Source organism: Chrysochloris asiatica, unplaced genomic scaffold (assembly GCF_000296735.1).
Source record: "Chrysochloris asiatica unplaced genomic scaffold, ChrAsi1.0 scaffold00028, whole genome shotgun sequence".
NCBI classification, from domain to species: Eukaryota; Metazoa; Chordata; class Mammalia; order Afrosoricida; family Chrysochloridae; genus Chrysochloris; species Chrysochloris asiatica.
Window position 1 is genome coordinate 25,613,916 of NW_006408546.1, and position 23,863 is coordinate 25,637,778.

General features: G+C 39.7%; 1 pseudogene; it reads right to left on the minus strand.

Moving 5' to 3' along the window:
• Positions 1 to 622: 622 nt before the first annotated feature.
• Positions 623 to 1,240, minus strand: LOC102823537 (annotated as a pseudogene).
• Positions 1,241 to 23,863: the final 22,623 nt, after the last annotated feature.

The following is a 23,863-nucleotide window of genomic DNA, read 5'->3' on the forward strand; positions in this document are numbered from 1 at the left end:
GGATATGAGATCCAGAGTGGAGGCTCAGTAAATATTCGCTGTGGTTTGGAGGAGCATTTGCATATTAGCCTGTGTCTACCTAACACTATTGGTGGTGGTGATGGTGGTGGTGGTGTGCCCTTGAGTAGGTTCTGACTCATAGTGACTCTACATAGGGTTACTGAAGTTGTCAACTTTTTTTTTTAATTAAAAAATATATATATGTATTTACTCAGAAGCATTCAGAATATCAACAAAACAGATGCAACTTTTTTTTGTTTGCAATTACAGAGTGGTATTCAGTTAACAGAACAATTGCTTCATATAAACTGCATTAGACAACTGAAGATGAAAAACAAAAACTACCATCCCCATATATAACCAATTTGTGCTGTGCACCAACAAGAACCTGCTTGAAATTTCCATTCCAATTTACCACCAGGTAAATTGAAAATACCACCAGGACAGGGCTAGTTAAAGACACATTCGATCGTGTGTTAACGATACAAAAAAAGACACAGTACAGTTTAAAAACAAATCTTAAACAGCCTTACATTATTTTTTTTTTCTTTAAAAAGAGTGAGTTGTGTACAGCGGGGTTAAATGCTTTATAGACAAAAACAAAAACTGCGCTAGAACCATCTTATTCATCACCATCTTCTTCATCTGCATCCTCTTCGTCTTCCTAGTATTCTTCATCTTCCTCCCCTTCCTTCTTTACTGGTTTTCTCAGCCTTGACGACTCCCTTTTTGGCTGCATCGGTCTTTCCTTTAGCCCAGTAGGCAGCGATATCTTTTTCATGCTTTTTCTTTAGCTTAGCAGCCTTCTTCTCATAAGGCTGCTTGTCATCGGCAGCAGTATTATTCCACATTTCTCCCAGTTTCTTTGCAACATCACCAATGGATAGACCAGGATGCTCGCTTTTGATTTGGGGGTGATACTTGAACAAAACAAGAAGGCTGAAGGAGGCCTCTTGGGTGCATTGGGATCCTTAAACTTCTTTTTTGTCTCCTCTTTAGGTGGGATATAGGTTTTCATTTCTCTTTTATAACGGGCCTTGTCCGCCTTTGCCATGTCTTTAAATTTTCCTTTCCCTTTAGCAGACATAATCTTCCACCACTCTGAGCATTTCTTGGAAAATTCTGAGAAGTTGACTAAAGTATCTGGATACTTCTTCTTGTGCTCCTCCTAACAGGTTTGCACAAAAAATGCATAGGATGATATTTTGCCTCTTGGCTTCTTAGGATCTCCTTTGCCCATGTTTAGTGATTATTTTTTTCCATCCATGGCACAGAGTCCACTCAATGCCATCTGGCTCTGCCTGGCCCAGTGACTCTATGGAACTCAATATATTGCAATGGCTGTGAGAGAGGGAGCCAGATGCAGCTTCTGAGGTTGTAATCTTTATGGGAACAGAAAGTCTTATTTTTCACCCACAGTCACTAGTAGATTTAAATTGCTGGCCTTGCTGTTAGCAATCCAACTCGTAACCACTATGCAAGTAGGCAAATACCAGTATAAATAAAGACTGATGATCCCATTCATGAATTGATTGTTATGTGTCAGATATTGTAGTATTAGACTAGTCTTTTATTCCTACTCCCCAATTTCACAGAAATACTGAGAATCCTTAATCAGTTAAGTGCTCTGCTAAGAGAAAACTCATTTGAGATTTGAAAATGGGCCAGCAAAATTTCACCCCATTTCTACTATGACCATTTTCATTTTGGTACCTAGAAGACTGTCTGGCAATTGGTGGATGGCTCCATGGCAGATGTTATCAATCCTGCAAACTGTTGAGTCAAGAAAGCAGGAGGCAGAAACTTCCAGAATGAGGCTGCTTTCAGGGTGGTTCTACATCCAAAGGGAAGTGCCAGGAACTAGCCAGGAGCTATAATTCCAGATCAAACTGATGCAGTATCCCCCACCACAAACCAGATGCCAGGGGAAATTTCTTTCATTCATTTCTACAATATATTCACTTATCTCGGGTTGTTTACCGTTTCTTTATAAAAAATTTTTTTAATGTACACAGGGACTATATGAAAACAAAGACATCAAAATTTATCTTTGCTAAAGCTGGGGAAATAATGAAATAATTGCAAAGTACCTCTTCCATAAAATACCTTTATGAGCAAATGCAAACTAACATTTATTATAAAACCAGGGATTTAAAAGGAGAGGCAGAACACTTTTAAATCAACTCTGGCACTCTTACCTCTGATTCATCCTTTGATGGAGCAAAGTAATCTATTATGTAATAAGGAGAAGAGAGTGCAAACAAAGCATCATTCAGAAGCTGCTCGGAGGATCTGAAATGATGTCAGGAGCTAGTATGTTAATAAAGAAAGAATACTAAGAAGGTGAAGCAACAGAAACTAGGTAAAGATACACATTCTTTTTAGATTTGGTTGGGACAATTTAGCTTTATTACCCGAGTAAGCCATGCGATTCCACAAGACACCTGACCTCTTCTATTTTCCTTTTGAAACTTTTTCTATTCATTGCCATATTAATGCATAGTTAATCATAGGTTCACAATCAAATCCTACCGCCTGATATCTGTGAATAGGGTCGAGTTTCTAATCCCCTTACCTGGATGCTTCTAAGAGAATAGTGGCTGAAATATGAGAAAATGATATAAAGAGTGTGCTTAGAGTTTAAGGTTGTTTTTGTTGTTAAGTGCTGTTAAGTCAGTTCCAACCCACAGCGACCCTGTATAGGGTTTCTAAGGAGTGGCTGATGAGCTTGAACCACCAACCTTGCAGTTCAAACCAACTTTGCAGTCCAGCACATTAAGCCACAGGGCCACACCAGGACTCCTAGAATTTAAGATTGTCTCAATTAAAAAAAAATTCTGGATGTTGAAAGAGCATGCTAGACTACTAATGGAAAAATCGGAGGCTTAAGTCCACTCAGATGCATATGATATGAGCCTCTATGTAGAAAATCCCAGTCTCAGCAAAATATAAAATATTGGAACTCATTGGAAGATGCAGCAAAGTGGAAGAAAACCAGATCAAAATAGAAAAGTCAGTCCAATCCCTCTAAACTAATAAAGATAGTTCTGAAATGGAAATTAGGAAAACAATACCATTTATAATAGCCCTCCAAAGGATGAAATACACAGGAATAAAACTAACTAGAGAAAAAAACACTACTACCAGAAACCAAAAGAGATTTACATAAAATGGAAGACTAGACCATGATCTTGGATAGGAAGACTTAACATTGTGAAAATGTCAATACAAAAAAGAAACCCAGATAAGTAAAACACTGCTTAAGAAGAAGAACAAAGTGGGAAGCCTCTCATTCCCTGATCTCAAAATCTACTGCACAGCTACAGTGGTCAAAACAGTCAGGTACTTGTACAATTAAAGATACACCGATCAATGCAACAGATTTGAGAACCCAGAAGTCAGTCCATCCACATGCAGTTAGCTGATCTTTGACAAAGGGACAAAACACATTAAGTGCAGAGAAGATAGTCTTTTCAACAAATGGTGCTGGCAAAATTGGAAATCAATTTGCAAACTAATGAAACAATATCCATTCTCACATCATATACAAAAATTAACTTAACACGGATTAAAGACCTAAAAATAAATCCCAGAATTATAAGCACCATCAATGAAAAATTAGGGGCAAACATAGGGACTCTAATGCATATACTATCAAACACTGTGAAAACCACACAAACATTAGACAAAACAGATAATTGGGACATACTACAAATTAGAAACTAATATTCAGCAAAAGATTTCAGCAAAAGAATATAAAGGAAACATTTTTTTGCAATGACATATCAGAAAAGGGACTAATCTCTAAAATTTAGGGAAAACTACAATACCAATACAAGAAAAAGACAAACTACCCAATTAAAAAATGGGCACAAGACATGAAGAGACACTTCACCAAGGAAGATACATTCAAGCAGCCAACAAACACATGAAGAAATGTTCACAATTATTAGCCGTTAAAGAGATGCAAATCAAAACAACAATGAGATATCATCACACCAGCATTATCAGCTAAGTTCAATAAAACTGAAAATAGCAAATGCTGGCAAGGGTGTGGAGAGACTGGGACTCTCCTATATTGTTGGTGGGACTGTAAAATGGTTCAACCACTTTGGAAAACTGTATGGCACTTCCTCAGAATGTTGGAAATAGAAATACCTTAGGCAGACAGCCTAAGCGTCCATCAATGGAAGAATGGATAAACAAGCTTTGGTACATGCACACAGTAGAATATTATGCAATCTTGAAGAATAATAATGGATCTGCAAAACACCTCATAAATTGAATAAACTTTAAGAACATAATGCTGAGTGAAATCAATCACAGAAGGACAGATAGTGTATGATACCAGTTTTGTAAAAGCTTAAGAAAAGATTTCCATACCAGAAGAAACATTATTTGATGGTTACCAAGGAGCTCTGGTAGCGTAGTGGTTACGAGTCGGGCTGCCAACCTCAAGGTCAGCAGTTTGAGACTACCAGCAGTTCCACAGGAGAAAGATGAGGCATTCTGCTCCTGTAAAGATTTACAGCCTTGGAAACCCTGTGCAGGGTCACTATGAGTAGGCACAGACTCCACGGTACTTAACAAACAACCACAACAAGGGTGGGAGGGAGAGGAGAGTAGTTCACAGGGGATAGACAAATGTTAATTTGGATAACAGGGAGGGCAATATACAAGGAAGGGAAGGATGGAAGACGAATATTGAATATAGGGGAAGACTTAAGGAGGTATGTATCGTCTACGAGATAAAGGTAAATAGAGATTTATACACAACCTTGGAAAAATCTGAATGGGTAAAGGAGGGGGGAAAATATTTTGGTGCTTCACAGTCTTGTGGATATTGGTTTCTCCTGAATATTATTATAAAATAGACATTTAAGTTTGAAAGAAATGAATATTAGGAATTATGATTACAGAAAGCTTATAAACCCAATTATAACTAATTGGATTAGCTGAAAGAAGAATTAGAATGTGCCCAAGGAAATAGGTTTGTTGTTAAGCTTTGTGGACTATGGGGTCTTAAGTGGAATCCTGAGTCCTACCTAGAAAGTTCTGAGATGGGATATTCCTTCTTGAAAAGACTTGCGAACCAACCCATAATGGCTTGGTAAACAGAAGACTCCTACTCAAAGAAAGGAAAAGGGGAAAAAAGCAGACTGGCTGTTAGTATATCAAGCAAGCTGTTTGTTTTGGAGGCATCATGGTAAGGAATGTCAGCCCATCAGGGAAATCCCCCTTCTAAGACTGAAGCTCAAAGGGAACCCACAAACAGACAAGTATTACTGCTGGTGACTGCCCTGGGCTACTTGTGAGTGGAAGTGGGGGAAATGCAGCAATGAAGACATGGGCTGAGTATGACTATGTTCCACTGATATCTGTTGTCATGTACCTTGGACATGTTATCAAGAAGGACCCTGGAGAAAGGCATCAATCATGCTTGGTCAAGTAGAAGGGCAGCAAAAAAGAGGAAGACCCTTAATGAGATGGCTTGACATCATGGCAGCAACAATGGAATCAAACATAGCAACTCTTGTGAGGGTAGCACGGAACTGTATGATTTTTCATTCTGTTGTTCATAGGGTTATTTTGAGTTGAAACTGACTCAACTGTACATAACAACTGGTTAAGACAGTCTGGAGCATTTGATCGTTGAAAGAGAGTTTTAAAAGGATGTGCATGTATTTGCTAAAAGTGTTCTTTTGGAGAGAATTTTCATGGTTCAAGGAGCCCTGATGGTGTGGTGAGAAGCGCTCAGCTGCAAATCAAGAGGTTGGTCATTTGGACCTACCAACTACTTCATAGGAGAGAGATGTGGTCTCTGCTTCTGTAAAGATTGCAGCCTTAGAAACCTGTGGAGCCATTTTTGTCTGTCCAATAGGGTTTCTATGAATTGGAATTGACTTGACTTCAATAAGGTTTGATGTATATGTGTTTTATGATGGTTTATGTAAAAGTGAAGCAGAAAAACAGTCTATCCTTTTCTGGAAGTAAACATGGAGACTAGAGAGAGACAGCTATCTTGTGACTCCAAAGGAAGACGAAGTATGAAAGAGCTTAGGCTCCTGGTAACATTCCTGGACTACAGGAGACAAATGTGCACACAGTTTCTACCACTCAATTCTGTGTAAGACTGAATTCTCTGGGTGAAAGCCCTGATTTTTATGGTTTTTTTTATGCCATTAATTTGCATACTGTAAAAAAGTTAATTACCAAAAAGTCATTCCCAACTTCCTTTCTCTACACTATGGAGGATGGAAAAGCCAGCTACTAAATTCCCCAGGTTTTCTTCTCCCAGAACCACTAATGAAGCCACTGTATCTTTACCAATGGCAACTAAAGAGAAATATTCTGAAGAAATGATTTTCCTAAAAAAAGGTGACTATGCAGCTGATGCTACAGATTTCTCCTTCATATATGGAGTAGATATGTGATATCTGATGATGCAGTAGGCATTTTATAACTATGAGATTATATGCAGGGAAGTCAAAAAGTATTGCTACTGGGATTCCAGTTCATACAGATGTATTTAAACATGTCTCTGTGATCAGTGAGTGGATGGTTACAGAAAAGTTCTCTCAGTAAGACACTTGCCTTAGTCTAATTAGGATGCCTTCAAAATTTTTTTAAAGTCCAGTCCAAACAGTAGCTTCTAAAGGGCTGCTGGTAGAGAGGTCAGCTCAGAAGGTTAAATCCAAGGCAGAGAGGTCAGCTCAGAAGGTTCTGATGACTATGTCTTAGAATTACAGAGAAGTAATATGAACAGATTTTCTCAAAAGACACAGGACAATGTTGGGGGTTTATTATGAAGAAATTGTATGAAAATGGAAAACTGCATAGGTGAAAAACAAAAGCAAGAAAGTTGCACCGAGAAACTAGTTTCCATCATGATAAAGTATCTGCTCATTCTTTGAGCCCATTTTAGGAGAATTTCATTAGGAAACTTTATCCCATCCACACTACACTCTCAATATTGCCTCTTCAGACTTCTTTTTGTTCACAGAATTAAAAGACTATTTGAAGAGAACACAATTTGTGTACTGTGAGGATGCCAAAGTAGCCAATTTTAGGTGGTGTAAATCAAAGAGTACAGAATTCTTCTGGAAAGGGCTAGAGATGTGGAAACACCACCTTTAGAAGTTCAGAGACCTAGATGGAGATGTCAAGGAATAATATTTTCATATTAGGATAGAGGTGTTAGCGGACAGTTTTGTTTAACAAAGGTTTCTGTGATTTCGTTGCAATACTTCTTTTAGTCTTGGTATGGCATTGTGGGTTAAGGCACTAGACTGCAAGGTCAGCTTAAACAACAAGGTTGGTGGTTCAAGCTTACGAGCTGCTTCTCCTATACAGGGTCATTATGAGTCAGAACTGACTTGATGGCACTTAACAACCATAGCAACATATATACACACAACATTAAATCAATAATAACAACAAAAACCTTATACAAACTATAAGCCCCAGGCTTTGCGACATGTTTTCCATTTTCAGTATCTCTTGTTGTTGTTGTGTGCCGTTGAGTCGGTTCCGACCCATAACAACCCTATACAGGGTTTCCGAGGCTGTAAATCTTTACGGGAGCAGAAAGCCTCTTCTTTCTTCGGTGGAACAGCTGGTAGTTTCAAACTGCTGACCTTGCGGTTTGCAGCTCGATTCGTAACCACTACGCTGCCAGAGCAACTTAGGTCTCTTCTTAGACCTTATTAATAGTAGGTAGCACAGCTTCTAGACTGGTCATCACCATAAGGTTGCATTGTGATTTCTTGTTGCTGTTAGATGCCGTTAAGTCAGTGCCCACTCATAGCAACCCTATGCACAACAGAAAGGAACACTACCTATTCCTGCGCCAATCTCACAATTGTTGTTATGGTTGACTTGGTTGCTACTGCCACTGTGCCAGCCCATCTCAATGGTGTCTTGGACATGATGTCCTTCTCCAGGGACTGGTCCCTCCTGATAATATGTCCCAAGTATGAGAGACATTATGACTATGTATATGGAAACACCTAGTCAATATCATATGAGTTGCTGTCAGAGAAAGAATTCATACCCAACACTTGACTATTAGACCTAGGGTATGGCACTTATCAAATACAGTTTTTGTGACCATATGAGATAATCAGGCTGCAGTGTTAGGGTTATATAGGAGAGGATTTAAGGAGCTCTGGAAGCATGGCAGTTACAAGTAGAGCTATTAACCTCAAGATCAACAGTTGGAAATGACCATCGGTTCTGAGGGAGAAGGATGAGGCTTTCTGCTCTTGTAAAGATTTACAGCCTCAGAAACTCTATGCCGACTCCATGGCACACCACCACCACCACCACCATGAGAGTATTTGTGTCTATATAAAGTCCTTGGTTTCAGCAGTCCTCACTTTCATGTTCTCTGATCTCCAGCTCCTCGGAACTCTTCCTAGTCATATTCTGTACTGCTACATTTGTCTTGTACTGAATAGTTCGTTACCTTTTTTATGGCCACTAATGAGAGATTCTGTTATGCATTAATTAGTTTGACTATTTCGAAAAATTAGAATGATGATGAGCTCTGGTGTTAGCTAGAGTGATGCTCTTGTAGGATTAGCAAGTCTACCGGGAAGAAAGAGGGAGCACATTCATTCCTTCATTTATGAGGTGGCTTCATAAAGTAGGTGGAACATGAAATGAAAAGATGATGTAATTTTCCCATGAACTTTGTGAAGTTCCCTCATATTTCCTAAGGAGCCTTGGTAGCGCAGTGGTTATGAATCGGGCTGCTAGCCTGAAGGTAAGCAGTTTGAAACTACTAGCTGTTCCATGGGAGAAAGATGAGGCTTTCTGCTCCTGTAAAGATTTAAAGAATTGAGAACTCTATATAGGGTCACTGTGAGTCAGAACTAACTCCACAACACATAACCACCCCCACCATATTTGCATGTATGGCTAATATATCACACTGTGAATAGAATTATCCTGGCACAAAATATGTACTATCCTGTCTAGTCATCTGTTTTCTGGTTTTGTAAACATTTATAGCCTAGGAACCCTTTGGGCACTTCTGCTATAATATAGGCTCATTTGAGTTGGAATTGACTGAACAACAGTCTGTTGGTTCAAATTTATTTATTTGTTCATAAACTGCCTCTTTTTGGCAAAATCCTCAACAATATATGGATATTTGTTGGGTCACAAAATAAACTATTTTGTGAATCTGTTGGCAAAGATAAAAAAAAAAAAAAAAACTTCCATTCTTGTCTGACTGAAAAAAAAAAAAAAAAAAAAAAAAAAAAAAACTTCCATTCTTCTCAACCAAGCTGACAAAGTCAGACGTCAGCACTACGTAAAGTTATATATGTTTGTGTCTCTCACTGTGTATTTTTATTACCATTAAAAATTCTCCAGCAAGTACCATTATCCTGATGACATTAAAACTGAGGGGAGAGTCCTTGTAAAAGGTGCTCCCATTATTCCTGCTCTCCTGGTTTTGATAGCCTGGTGCTTATATAATCTGTGATACTCTGAGATGCATAATGCAGCAAGCTCTCTGGCTGCCAAAGAGGCATTAGAGACAGATGGGCTTTGTAATGAGAGGGAGGTCATTGAAATAGGTCTTGCTCAAAGTTGGCTGGTGGGAATGGTAAATATAGATCAACATTACTTGAGTTCTGCAAAGACAGCTATGGACTGAGAATTGGGGGATCTGATAAAGAATCCTTCACCCTGGGGAAGCTGTTCAGCAGAAGGTTTGCAACCTTGGAAGGTCAAGGGTCATTAGAGCCGTGTTTAAACTAATTACTTGCAGAAGGAAGGTCAGAGCCCTGCAGAATTATCTGTCCCTCACATTGCCCATCCCTTGTCAAGTACAGGCATTTAGATTATATGGTTGCTCCCCATTCACAAGGTTAAGTATAACAAACCCTGACCTTGTGCCACACCTCTGGGTCAAACTGTAATTGAGGAGTCAATCTGCATAAGGCAGGCATTCTGAATACTCAGACACCAATAGATAGGCTGTGAGAACCAATGAAAGGGAGAGGGAAAGGTGAAGAGAAAAAAAGAGAGGAGTAAAGAAAGAGATGTGAACCAAGAAAGGATAAGGATCAGAGAAGCAGTGATGCCTCAGATGGAGGCAGAGATGATGATGTGGAGAGATGGGGCAGCTGGGGACTTTAGACCCAGAGAGGGAGAGGGGCTGTGTGCTGACGACCAGGAGCAGGCTTGCAGAGTATACCCTTTGGTTGGTTGATGATGCATGGAGGGGACTGTAACCATGGCAATGAAATGATATACGATAGAATGAATGTAAAACTAATGTTCTCCCATGTAAACTATCACATAATTCACAATAAAACACTAAAGAGAGAGAGAGAGAGAGGATAAGGATGAATGGAGGGAAGAGGGCTTAGAAGAAAGGTGAAGGAAGAAGGGACTAGAGAGTTGACAGAGAGGAATTCAATATGAACTGGGAAATAGAAAAAGAGGAAAAGGTAAAGATGAAAAATAAAGAAGAAAGAAAAGAGAAAGAAGGATGGATGATAGAGATGACCATTAGAAAGCAGAAAGGTAAAGAACATGAAAGAAATATTAGTAATGACAGGAGGGAGGAAATAAGCAAGCAGAAGGAAGACGAGGGGAAAGACACTGAGAAACAATGAGGAAGGGGAAAAGATGAGGACCAGCATCGTTTCTAATGTGTTGTTTTGAGTTGCTGTCGAGTCGCTTATGACTCATGGTGACTCTGTGTTACAGCATAAACCTAGGATTTTAATGGCTGATTTTTCAGAAAGAGATCACAGTCTCTGGGTGGACTTGAACCTCCAAACTTTCAGTTAGCAGCAGAGTGTGTGCACCTCCTAGGCACCTTTCTAATGTTCTCAAGGCTAACAAGAGTAATAGACCAAAAGAAACTCACTGCCAGTGAATAAATTTCAAGTTATAGTGAACCTATATGGGGTTTCTAAGCCTGCAACTCCATGGAAGACTTGGTATGGATCCAGTCAGATTCATCTTTCTCCTGTAAAGAGGAGTAGCTGGTGGAATTGAACCACTGACCATGTGGTTAGAGTCCCAATGCCTAAACCACAGCACTACCGGGTCTCCTTGGATCTCCTTGGTGGTGGTGTGCTGTGGAGTCGGTTCCAACTCATAATGACCATGCACAGGGTTTCCAATGCTTTATGGGAGCAGAAAGCCTCCTCTTTCTCCTGCAGAACAGCTGGTAGTTTCGAACTTCTGACCTTGAGATTCACAGCCTGATTCGTAACAACTACACTACAAGAGCTCCTTACCAGGTCTTTTTAGCAGAACAGATAAAAGAGGCTCATCACAAACTTATGTGATCTGCACCAGTAGTTAGATCAAAAAGAGACACCTACCAATCACAGGGGATTTTTTTTTTTTTTTTTTTTTTTTTTGTAAAAGAAAAAAAAAAGCAAGAAAGAAGGGAAAGTCTAATTAATGATGAAAGAATGGACCAAAAAAATTTAAAGTGTCATAAATCCTTTCCCCTGCTAATCTTGCACCCATGTTTTCATGGTGGATAGTGCCATCATCCTGCTTCTCCCTCAGGATGGCTACGGCTGGTGACAGATGCAAGGATCCATCTTCACAATGGGACAGAGTTTTAAATGTTTGCAGTCTACCTTGGTACTGCCTGAGAAACTTAGGAAAAGCCACTGGGGGTTGCAGACTTCATAGAGAGAGATTAGTCTGATTACCAGGCTGAGCCTAGCTCATGACAAATGATTAGATTACTTACTATGATGCTGTTTCCCCTCATTTTGACATTGACTATATGAACTTATATAAGGAGCTCTGGTAGCCTAGTGGTTATGAATCAGGCTGCTAAACTCAAGGTCGGCAGTTCAAAACTACCAGCTGTTCCACAGGAGACAGATAAGGCTTTCTGTTCCTGTAAAGATTTGCAGCCTCAGAAACCCTGTACAGAGTTACTATGAGTCGGAACCTACTCCACAGTACTTAACAACAACATATGAACTTAGGAGTCCTGGTGTGGCACTGTGGGTGAATGCACCAGACTGCAAAGCCATTTGAACTGCAAGGTTGGTGGTTCAAGCTCACCAGTCGCTCCTTGGAAACACTAACAGGATCGCAAGAGTCGGAACTGACTCTAAGGCACTTAACAACAACAACAATTTATAAGCTTAACCCTTACGGGGCAATTTCTCAACCCAAATACAGGATCCTGATTCCTTTTGGCCTACTCTATGCTAGCAATGCTTTTAAAAAGTTGGAAATCATTAATGAATTAACTCTTTAAACTTAGTTAGGAAGCAAATGGTTAGTAACCAATCGGTAACCAAAATGTTCCTACGACCAAGACTTGCTCATCAGTACAAAGACTTTTTTCTTGCAATTTTTCAGAGCATTGTGTTCATAAACCAACTTGTCATTTGTTCTCCTTTCCTCATTTCCTGGGTGAGTACAGGAGCTAATACTGATGTCTTGTCCAAATTCCATTTATTGAACTGTTTGTATCTATTCCCTAGCACCTGTGTTTTGGCAGACAGCTGTCCCCTTGTCCTGAGTAATGCCCTGGATCAAAGGGGAGACACTCTCCCAAGAGATTCTACACCTTTATCCACTGCCACTCAATAAACAACTTAGCGGAAGATCTCTTGGCTCTTGGATCTCTGGCCAAGGTGGCAAACAACTGGATGTGACACACATTGCACAACTCCCTATAGAACCAGGCTGAGGCGAGACTTCTGGAAGCACATCGTTGTCCTGCTTCATCTCATATCCGCCTTATCTCAAGTACAACTTCCCAATAAACTATTTGCACAGGAGTCCCCATCCCAAGCACTGTTTGTAGAAGCAGTTGCTACTGAGTTGGCTCTGACTCATGGTGACCCACGTATGTCAGATTTGAACTGTGCTTCATAGGTTTTTCCAGAATGGATTTTTAGGCCTTTCTTACAAGGAGCTTCTAGGTAGAATGGGAAACCTCCAACCTTTTGGTTAGCAGCTGAACACACTAACCATTTGTCCCACCCAGGGACTCCTCCATTTCCAGGGAAACTGAATTAAGACAGTGAGATGGCTACAAACTAGATCTCACCCTTTAGGGCAGGGGACTCTGGAAATACTGAGCATCAAATGCCGACAATATCTACCTGCCAAACTATGTATATTTTTGTGAAATGATATTTTATGAATTGTTGCTTCCTCTAGATTATTTAAATCAAATGATTGAGTGTGGGTACACCCTGGTAAGGGTTAAACTACTTGGAAACTCACTTAAATACTGTTAGAAAGAAAGCATTTTCAAAGAATACTTGCTTGGCTGCAGACTCAATTCTCTGTTTGCTCAATTTAGAAAATCCTGCACTCTCTTTGCAGTGATATATTCATTGATATGAATATATCACCTCTGTGTTCAGAAAGAGAGCAAAGTACCCCAAATTACTTGATATGACCCTTGTGGTGATAACTGAAGGCTTCCTTCAGCACTGTAGCATTTACTGGCAGCATTTTATTTCTGCCTCAATAAAAGGCTGTCAAGTACTCTGAGAATTTCACAAATTCACTTTACCCTACTGACTACACTTTGCCATAAATTAATTACTGCAAGTGCATTGTATTTGTTTCTGCCCAAGGCTGTCTGCACTGGTGTATCTTATTAACATTCATTGAGGAATATAAAAATAAAGAGTACAGTTGGCATAAAAAACTTGTTTCTGCATTTACATCTTCCAATGATGAGGCTTGACTCTAACTTTCTATTTTATTTCTTTGTTAAATTGTGTCAGGTACTAATCCTTCATATCTTTAAGGGAGTTGTATGAAATGTAATTTACAGGTAACTCAACCTGGGTTACATACTACAACACCCACAAAGAAAACCATTGCAGATGGTAGGTCAGTTTCAAAACTGTAATTTCTAAAAACAAATACTCTAGATAATAATGTATGGAAGGCAAGAGCGGCAGGGGTTCATATCTTCACAAAATCTTCCATATAAAAACAAGTTGCCTTCAAGTCCTTGCCAACTCATGGCAACCCCATGCGTTTCAGAAGAGAATTGCTCCATTGGGTAATCAGTGGCTCAATTTTTCGAAGTAGATCATCAGGCTTATTCTGCTGAAGCATTTCTGGATGTACTTGAACCCTCAGCCTTTCTGTTAGCAGTTGAGTGTGTTAATCATTTGCATCACTGCAGGATTTGAAACCTGCCTGAGGGTCATAGCATTTTACGGATGCTGTTGCTGAAATACTTCAAGGGGATGCTTTTCAAGAACACAAGTTTCTCACAGTTCAAGAATCTAGAAACTCAATTCAGGACAATGGCTCTAGAGACAGGCTCTCTCTCTGACTGCACTGCCCAAATCCCTGTCCCAGCTTCTTTAGCCCTTTGCTCTTACATTCCTTAGAGATTTCCATGTGGCATCTATCTTTGCCCAATTTGTGATCATCTCTGTATCTATATTGTTCTTTATATCATTCAGAAATGATAAGGTGTAGGACATCACCCACTGATATGGTCTCATGAACATAAGGCAGAAATTCCATGTCCAAATTCAGATTGTATCCACAAGTGTTGTATTCTGTGCCCTTGAGTTATTTCTGACACATATGACCTTTGTTGTTGTTGTTGTTGTTAAGTGCCGTTGAGTAGGTTCCGACCCATAGCAACCCTGTATAAAGATTCTGAGGAGCAGCTGGTGAGCTTGAACTGCATACTTTGCAGTTCAAACAGCTTTGCAGTCTGACGCATTAACCTACAGTGTCACGCAAGGACTATATATAAATATACATATATATATTGTTGCTGTTGTTAGGTGTCATCGAGTCGGTACCAACTCATAGCAACCCTATGCACAGCAGAACAAAACACTGCCCAATCCTGGGCCAACCTCACTACTGTTACCATGCTTGAGTCCATCCATGCTGCCACTTGTCCAATCCATCTCACTAGGGGTCTTCCTCTTTTTCTCTGACCTTCAACTGGTCCCTCCTGACAATATGTCTGAAGCATGAGAGACAAAGTTTGGCCCTCCTGACCACCAAGGAGCACTCTGTCTGCACTTCTTCCGACACAGATCTGTTGGTTCTTTTGGAGCCCATGGCACTTTAAATATTCTTCTCCAACACCATAACTCAAAAGCATCAATTCTTCTACAGTCTTTCTTATTCACTATCCAACTTTCGCATCCATATGAGGTAAGTGAAAAATACCATGGCTTGGTTCAGGCACACCTTTGTCCTCAAGATGACATCTTTGCTCTTCAACACTTTAAACAGGTCTTGTGCAGCAGATTTGCCTAATGCAATATACGTCCTTTGATCTCTTGACTGCTGCTTCCATGAGTGTTGATAGTTGATACAAGAAGAATGAAGTCCTTGACAACTTCAATCTTTTCTCCATTGATAAGAATGTTGTTTATAGGTCCAGTGGTGAAGATTTGTGTTTTCTTGACATTGAGATGTAATCCATACTGAAGGCTGCGCTCATTGATCTTCATCAGTAAGTATTTTAAGTCCGCTTCACTTTCAGCAAGCAAGGTTGTATCATCTGCATATCGCACATTGTTAATGAGTCTTCCTCCAATCCTGATGCCCCATTTTTCTTCATGTAACCCAGCTTCTCAGATTATTTGCTCAGCATACAGTTTGAATAAGTATGGTGAAAGAATACAACCCTGTCATACACCTTTTTAATTTTAAACCATTCAGTTTTACACACACACACACACACACATATATATATATATGGAGTCCTATTGTAGTGCTGTCGGTTAATGTGCTGGACTGCAAGGGTTGCTTTTAACCTCAAGGTTGTTGGTTCAAGCTCATCAGCTGCTCCTCAGAAACCCCATACAGGTTGCTGTAGGTCAGAACCGACTTGACAGCACTTAACAACAACACACACACACACATATATGTTGTTGTTTGGTTCCACACATACATATGGTGGTGGCTGTGTGCCATGGAGTTGGTTCTGACTTATAGTGACCCTGTATAGGGTTTCTGAGGCTATAAATCTTTACAGGACCTTAAGCCTCATCTTTCTCTCTCAGAACATCTGGAAGTAGCTCTATAGAATAAGCACTGGACTACATGGTCGGTTTGTACTGCAAGGTGGTGGTTCAAACTCACCAGCTGTTCCTCAGAAACCCTATCTAGGGTGGCTGTGAGTCAGAACCAAATTGATGGCACTTAAAAGCAACATATGTGTTGTCGAGTCCATTTCTACTCAGTAACCTTGTACAGGGTTTCCAAGGAGCAACTGGTGGGTTCTTTGCGTCCAGTGCTCATCCTACAGTAAGTACTGTTGTTAGTTTGGACTCATAGCAACCTTATGCAGAATAGAAGGCAATACTGTCAGGCCTTGCGCCATTCTTACCATTGTTATGTTTCAGCCCATTGTTGCTGCTTTGTGTGAAAATTTGCAAGTTTTCAGAGGAAATTAGCTTGCCATTCAATAGTCCATATATATTTTATTTTGTGACAATAACTGAAATCCCCACCATGTAAGAGCATTCTTCCCACTTCCTCCCTGTGTTTACTGTGTCCATTTGTCTTTCTCTCCTGTCCCTTCTTGCCCTCTGGGTCCTACCCCTGGGGAAATACTGCCCCTTTAATTTCTTATGGTTAATTATTCTAAGGAGTGGTGTTGTTCACGTTATACTCCAAATCAAAACCACTGGGAAAGAGCAACCTCCTCAAAATAGAGTTGAACTTAATGACACGGAAGGCATCCAACTTTCAGGGCCTTCATCATTCATTAATGGCATGACTCAAAATCAGATGACACTTCAGGTGACAACATTCACTAAGAACAACTGTGTAATGTATGAAGTATGACTCTAGAAAAATTTCCATAAAAAATGAAATGGCATGCATAAATCCTATGTATTAGTGAACTGAACATTTCTGGTATCAACCATTTTGTATCAGACAATCACACTGACTACTCTGGGAATAAGGAACTAAAGAGGAATTACATCATATTAATTGTCAATAAGACCATTTTAAGACATATCTTGAAGTACAATGCTGCCAGTGGTTGGATAAAATCCATACATATATAAGAAAGATAAGGTAATATAACAATTAATAAAAAATTACCTACCAATCATTAAAGCTCATGCATTCTTAAATTGATCAAACACGCAATCACGATGCATTGATAATTACTGGTGATTTTGAATGGTAAAGTTGGAAACATAAAGGAAGACTCAGTAGTTGTAAAATGTGACCTTGGTGACAGAACCAATGCCAGAAAATACATGATAGAATTTTGCAATATCAACATCTTATTCACCGCATTTTTAAAAATGTTTTTCAGCAACATAAACTACAGATGGAAAACAGAGGAATCAAATTGACTACATTTGTGGAGATGATGGAGAAACTCAAAATCATCAGTCTGAACAGAACCAAAGACTGAGTGTGGAACAGACCATCTTGAAATTGGAACACATGCAAGTTCAAGTTGAAGTTGAATTCTATTACAATAAGTCCACGAGAGCCAAAATACAACCTTGAGCATTTCTCCTACCTAATTTTAGAAACCATCTTAAACTAGATTTGTCATACTGAACACTAATGTCAAAGACCAAGCAAGTTGTAGGACGATATAAAGAATAATACATATGAAAAAAGCAAAAGGTTAATGTAAAATAGGAAAGAAAGAAAAGACCAAAATGGAAGCCAGAAGAAACCCTGAAACTTACTCTGGAACAGAGAGAAGCTAAAGCTAATGGAAGAAAAGATGAAGTAAAAGAACTGAACAGGTCATGTTGAAGATCAGCTTAAAAAGGAAAAGTTAAGTACAAAAATGAAAAGTGCAGTGATCTACAGTTAGAAAACCACAAGGATATAACGTACTTAGCATTCTTCAAACTAAAAGAAATGAAGAAAAAAATCAGGCTTTGATTTGCAGTATGGACTAATTCTATGAGTAAAATATTGAAAGACACAGGAAATATCAAAAGATGATGGAAGGAATACACGGGATCATTATACCCACCAAAATTAGTCCATATGAAACCATTTCAGAAGGCAGTTACAAAATCTGTAGGCTGAGCAAATATGATAAGGAACTAATGCAGGGGTGGAGAACATCCAGCCCATGGACCATATGCTGTTGTTGTTGTTGTTAAGTGCTGTCCAGTCAGTTTCAACTCATAGCGATCCTGTATAAGGTTTCCAAAGAGTGGTTGGTGAGTGTGAACCACTGATCTTGCCTTTCAAACAGACCTTACAGATCAGTGCTTATCCTACAGTATCCACAAGTCCACAAAATATGAGTAACGATGAGAAGAATGGGTATTGCAGAACACTTCATTGTGCCCACGTGCTACCTGTACAAGAAGCAGACATTTGACTAGAATAAGGACATGCTGCATGGTTTAAACTCAGGAAAGGTGTGTATCAGGGTTGTATCCATTCATTAGTTATTCAATCTGTAGGCTGAGCAAAAAATATGAGAAACTGGACTATATGAAGAACAAGGCATCAGGACTGGAGAAAGACTCATTAACCAATGATATGCAGACGACATAACCTTAATGCTGAAAATGAAGAGGACTCAAAAAATGAAGAGCAAAAAGTACAGGATTACACCTTAGCTTAAAGAAAACAAAGTTCCTAACAGCTGAACAACAACAACAACAACAAAAATCATGATAATTTTAAAAAATTGCATTTATCAAGGACTTCATTTTACTTGGATCCACAATTACCACTGATGAAATAAGTCAAGAATTCAAACAGCGTATGGAATCGATCAAATCTGCTGCAAAAGAGCTCTTTAGAGTGTTGAACAGGAGAAATGTCACACTGAGGACTAAAGTGAACTTGAACCTATCTATGGCGTTTACAATCGCCTCATATGTACTGAGAAGCTAGATAATGAATTACTAAGACTGAAAAAAAATGGATGCATTTGAATTATGATGTTAACAAAGAATATTGAATATACTGTGACCTTCCAGAAGAATGAGCAAATCTTAAAAGCAGTACTACCAGAATGCATCGTGGTTACGAGGTGGACTGCTAACCTCCAGGTCAGCAGTTCAAAACAACCATCCATTCTGCAGTGAAAGATGAGACTTTCTGCTCCAGTAAAGGTTCACAGCCTTGGAAACCCTATACAGGGTTGCTATGAATCAGAACTGACCCCACAGCATACAACCATTACTACCGCCAACAGAATGCTCCTTACAAGTCAGAATGGAGAAGGACATCATACTTGGTCAAGTAGGTCAGCGAAAAAGAGGAAGACCTTTAATGAGATGAACTGACACAATAGACACATAGTGAGCTTAAACGTAGCGATACTTTTGAGGATGGCATGGGACTGAGATGTGTTTCATTCTGTTTTAATTAGGGTTAGTTGAAACTGATTTGATGACAGCTAAAAAACACCCAAACAACAACAAATGGATACATGGATAGACACACAAGCTGAACAGGTATGGGATGGTGAATAGGACTACACTCATGAATATACATAGGTTTGACATGGTATTCTTTGCATATGTATTTGTATATGCCCATCACTTGTCTTGTCAGTTTGTTGTACTCTGGTGGCTTGTGTGTTGTTATGAGGCTGGAAGTTATGCCACTGATATTTTAGATACCTGCAGGGTCACCCAGAGTGGAATAGGTTTCAGCTGAACTTCCAGAATAAGCCAGACAAAGAAGTAAGAGAGACAGACTACTTCTGAATGTTTAGCCACTGAAAACCTTGTGAACAGCAGTGAAACACTGTCAGATAGCAACAGAATATTGAATATTGAAACATGATAAATAGCATCACAATATTGCCAGATATAGTGCCAGGTAAAAATGTCAGTTTGAGGACTAAGGTGGCCTGACCCAAGCATGGCATTTTCAATGGTTTCACATGCATGTGGAAGTTGAGCAACAAATAAAGAAGACCATAGAAGAATTGATGCAGTTTAATTATAGTGTTGGAGAAGAATATTATAAGTAGCAAGGACTGCCAAAAGAACAAACAAATCTGTGTTGGAACAAGGACAACCAGAATGCTCCTTAGAAGCCAGGATGGGGAGACTTCATATCTCATACTTGGGACGTATTACCAGTAGAAACCAGTCCCTGGAGAAGGACATCATGCCTGGTAAAGTGGAGATCCAGCAACAAAGAGGATTGGATTGGCACAGTGGCAGCAGCAATGGGCTCAAGCACAGTCATAATTGTGAGGATGGCTCACACTTCTGTTGTACACAGAGTTGCTATTAGACAGAACCAACTCAACAGCATCTAACACCAAAATTTACGTGCAACAAATATATCTATGAATACAGTATAGAATACAGAGAGGGGATTGTGGTGACTCTGTACAAAAAGAAATGGACTACAAACCATAAGGTTGGCAGTTCAAGCCCACCAGTCACTCTGTGGGAGAAATAAGAAACTTTCTGTTCCCACAAAGATGTACAGCTTCAGAAACACTAAATAAGTTGCTGTGAATCAGAACTGACTCAACATCACTTAACAACAACCAATGACAAAGTAATGAAGATTTGTTAACCACAGACAAACACCATAAGTGAATGAGTTTGAATGAATATCTGAGCCTAATGGCTTAGGTCCATAGTCTCAGTGGTAAATGGTTGTAACACGGACCACAAAGGCAATGTTCTACATTCTATTTTAGTAAATAGTGGATGCAGTCTTAAAAATCTGTGAGTAACCATCCAATGTACAACTGTTGGTGTCCCACTGACCAGAGTAAAGAAGACTAAAGAAAATCAAAGATAGATGGAAACAATTGTCCACACATGGACCACGTGAATCCTATCCTCCACAATCTTAAGTTGAGAAGAACTAAATGGTAGCCAGCTGCCACTGCTGACTGTGCTAAAAGAGATAACAGTATGCCATCCCAGACAGAGTGGGGAAAGGACAACAAAACTCCAAACAAAGGATGCGAATTTTACAGCAGCTCATCATCAGGTCTTTTCCTCTGTGTCGGTTTGAACCACTGACCTTTCAGTTAGCAGCCAAACACTTCATTGATGCTCCTTTGGTGCTCCTTTTCCACAAGTCTAGAGGTTAGAAAACCACATCTATTTGTTCATGAAGGGGGGAACTATTCAATCCATAACACACTACTGTTGTTAAGTCCCAATGAGTCCATTCTGACTCACAGAAATCCTGTATAGGGTATCTGAGAAGCAGCTGGTGGGTTTGAACCAACAACCTTGAGGTTAGCAATCCACTGCTTATCCTCCAACATCACCCCAGGAATCCGTAACACACGGTGGTGGTGGTGTGCCTCGGAGTCGATTCCGACTCCCAGAGACCCTGCATAGGGTCTTTACAGGAACAGAAAACCTCATCTTGCTCTCATGGAACAGCTAGTAGATTTGAACTGCTGACCTTGAGGTTAAGGAGCCTGACTCATAATCACTACACTACCAGAACTCCTTTCCATAACACATGGTGGTGGTGGCTGTGTGCCGTGAAGTCGGTTCTGACTCATAGCAACCCTGTACAGGGTTTCCAAGGCTGTAAATCTTTATGGGAGCAGAACGCCTAATCTTTCGCCCACAGAGCAGCTGTTACTTTCTAAATGCTGACCTTGCAGTTCAAAGCTTGATTCACAACCACTACACTACACATAGTGAGCTGAAAATAACAAGGTATTACTGAATGATACTTTGACTAGATGGGTGAACTTAAAGCAGAAAGATACAGAGAATTTTAAAACATCATTGTCTGACGGTCTGCACAATGGGTTTCGCCACCAGTGCTATGGCTAGCTCAAATGACATAAGGAACTTCCTTGGACTTAGATTATATACTGTAAAAGTTGTCGTTGTGTGCCTTTAAGTTGATTCTGACTCATAGTGACCCTGTATAGGGTTTCCAAGGAGTGGTTGCTGGGTTTGAACCACTGACCTTGTAGTTCAAAGCAACCTTGTGGTCCAGTGTTTATCCTACAGCACCACACTAAAACTCCACTTTAATATTTAGTCACATTATTTGAAAATTTGACTGATGTTTTAGACGGTCCTTAGGAATGTGACTACATAGTTTACCTCTCTGATAAAAGAGTTGGGGAAATTCAATGGTGAGACTGAATGTCTCTCAAGGAAGTGTTACTATTACAAACTTTTCAGTAACTCATGTTCCCATGAAGAGTAACTTGAATAAGACAAGCAAAGTTGGGCCTTCCTAGGCATAATAACTTAAGAAGCTACCCTAACTCCTCATGATACAGATTTCAATATAATCTGTCAATGGATGAACTTACTGTAATGAATGTATATGAACATCGACTCTCTGGACTGGGGATTTTCTCCTTCAACCCATGGCTTAGACTGAGCACAGCTTTGCAGGAAAAGAAGTGAAACTCTTGATGGCATTACATGACAGCACTTGGATTTAAGTGTCAGTTAAGCTACCTCCTTGATGTGTGAACTCACAAAAGTCTTTCATCTCTGCAAAATGGTAGAATAATTCCTATCCTACCCCGTTACTCTAAGGTTTAAAAGTATGTATTTAAAACCTTCCAAACAAGAAAGTACTGTGCAGTCGTGTGATGATTTCACTGCAGCTTTTCCCTACCTAGAAAGGAAAGGCCAACAGGTTCAATAAACAGAGCATTAAAATCTAAATACTTGAATGAGCAACATAGAAAACGTTTAATGATAATGCATGAGCATCCTCTTTGCAATGTAAGGTCCCCTCCGGCATAAATAGATTGTTACCTCCAGTTCATTTCCCATCTTTCCCGCAGATGAACTGCTTGTCTGCACTCCTGAAGCAGGAATGATGAGCCTCTGAGGACATGAAGGGACTTCCTGATTAACTCATCTGTTTTCCTCTCTTCAAATGAGAAGCTACCCCTCTTGTCCAGACTGCTCTCTTCTCTGAAGGTCTGCCTTTCTTGTTTGAGACACAGTGGCAGGTGAGCTCACAGGTTTCCTCTGAAAGAGGAATTCATCACCTAAGAGATGGGGGATATTAAATAATTTTTAAAACAGCACTTCAATGATGTCATCTCACTCTATGCAAATTTTGGGCAGCCCTCAATGCTACCTTGATTGTACAGCTCAATGCTTCACAAAGTAGGGTTCCAGTACCATCAGCATTGCCTGGGAATTTTCTAGAAACGACAATTCTTGAACTCTAGTACAGACTTCCAATCTGTTACTGTGGAATCCAATCCAGTTCATAGTGTCACTGTATGACACAAGAGAAATGCTTCATAGGGTTTCCAAGGCTGTAAATCTTTATAGAATTAAACTGCCACATCTTTCTCCCATAGAGTGGTTGTTGAATTTGAATGAACAATCTTTCCATTAGCAACTAAGTGTCACTATACCAATAGGACTCCTGACTACCACAATTTTACTGAGGTAGAAATTTTGGGGCTGGACCCAACACCCTGTATTTTCATAAACGTCCTAGATGGCGATATGCACATTAAAGTCTGAGAAACACTGTATATCTTCATTGCGTCAATTTATACCCATTTAATTAAGACAGGGCAAAAACTCTAAAGTGGGAGGATTCATAGCTAATCTTTCTCTCCCCAGGTATCTATAAAGACCCTTTATTAATTATCCTGAACTCTGTGAGACTTTGTTGCATAAATGTGGGAAGAGAAAAATGAGGCAGTCTGCTTCTGTGGAGATTCGCAGCCTGGGAAACTCCATCCATGAGGCAGTTCTACTCTGTCCTCTGGGGTCACTATGAGTTGAAATCCACTTGATGAAAATGGGGTATGGCTAGGGAAAATTCAGGAAAATGGTGAGAATCTAAAGTAATATAAATTGTAAAAGGGTAAGAAGCTACACTTAGTTGAATAAACAATTTCAGAAGGTATGGAGAGGAAGATATGAACAAGAGAGTCAAGTGAGCTTTTTTTTTTCTTTCA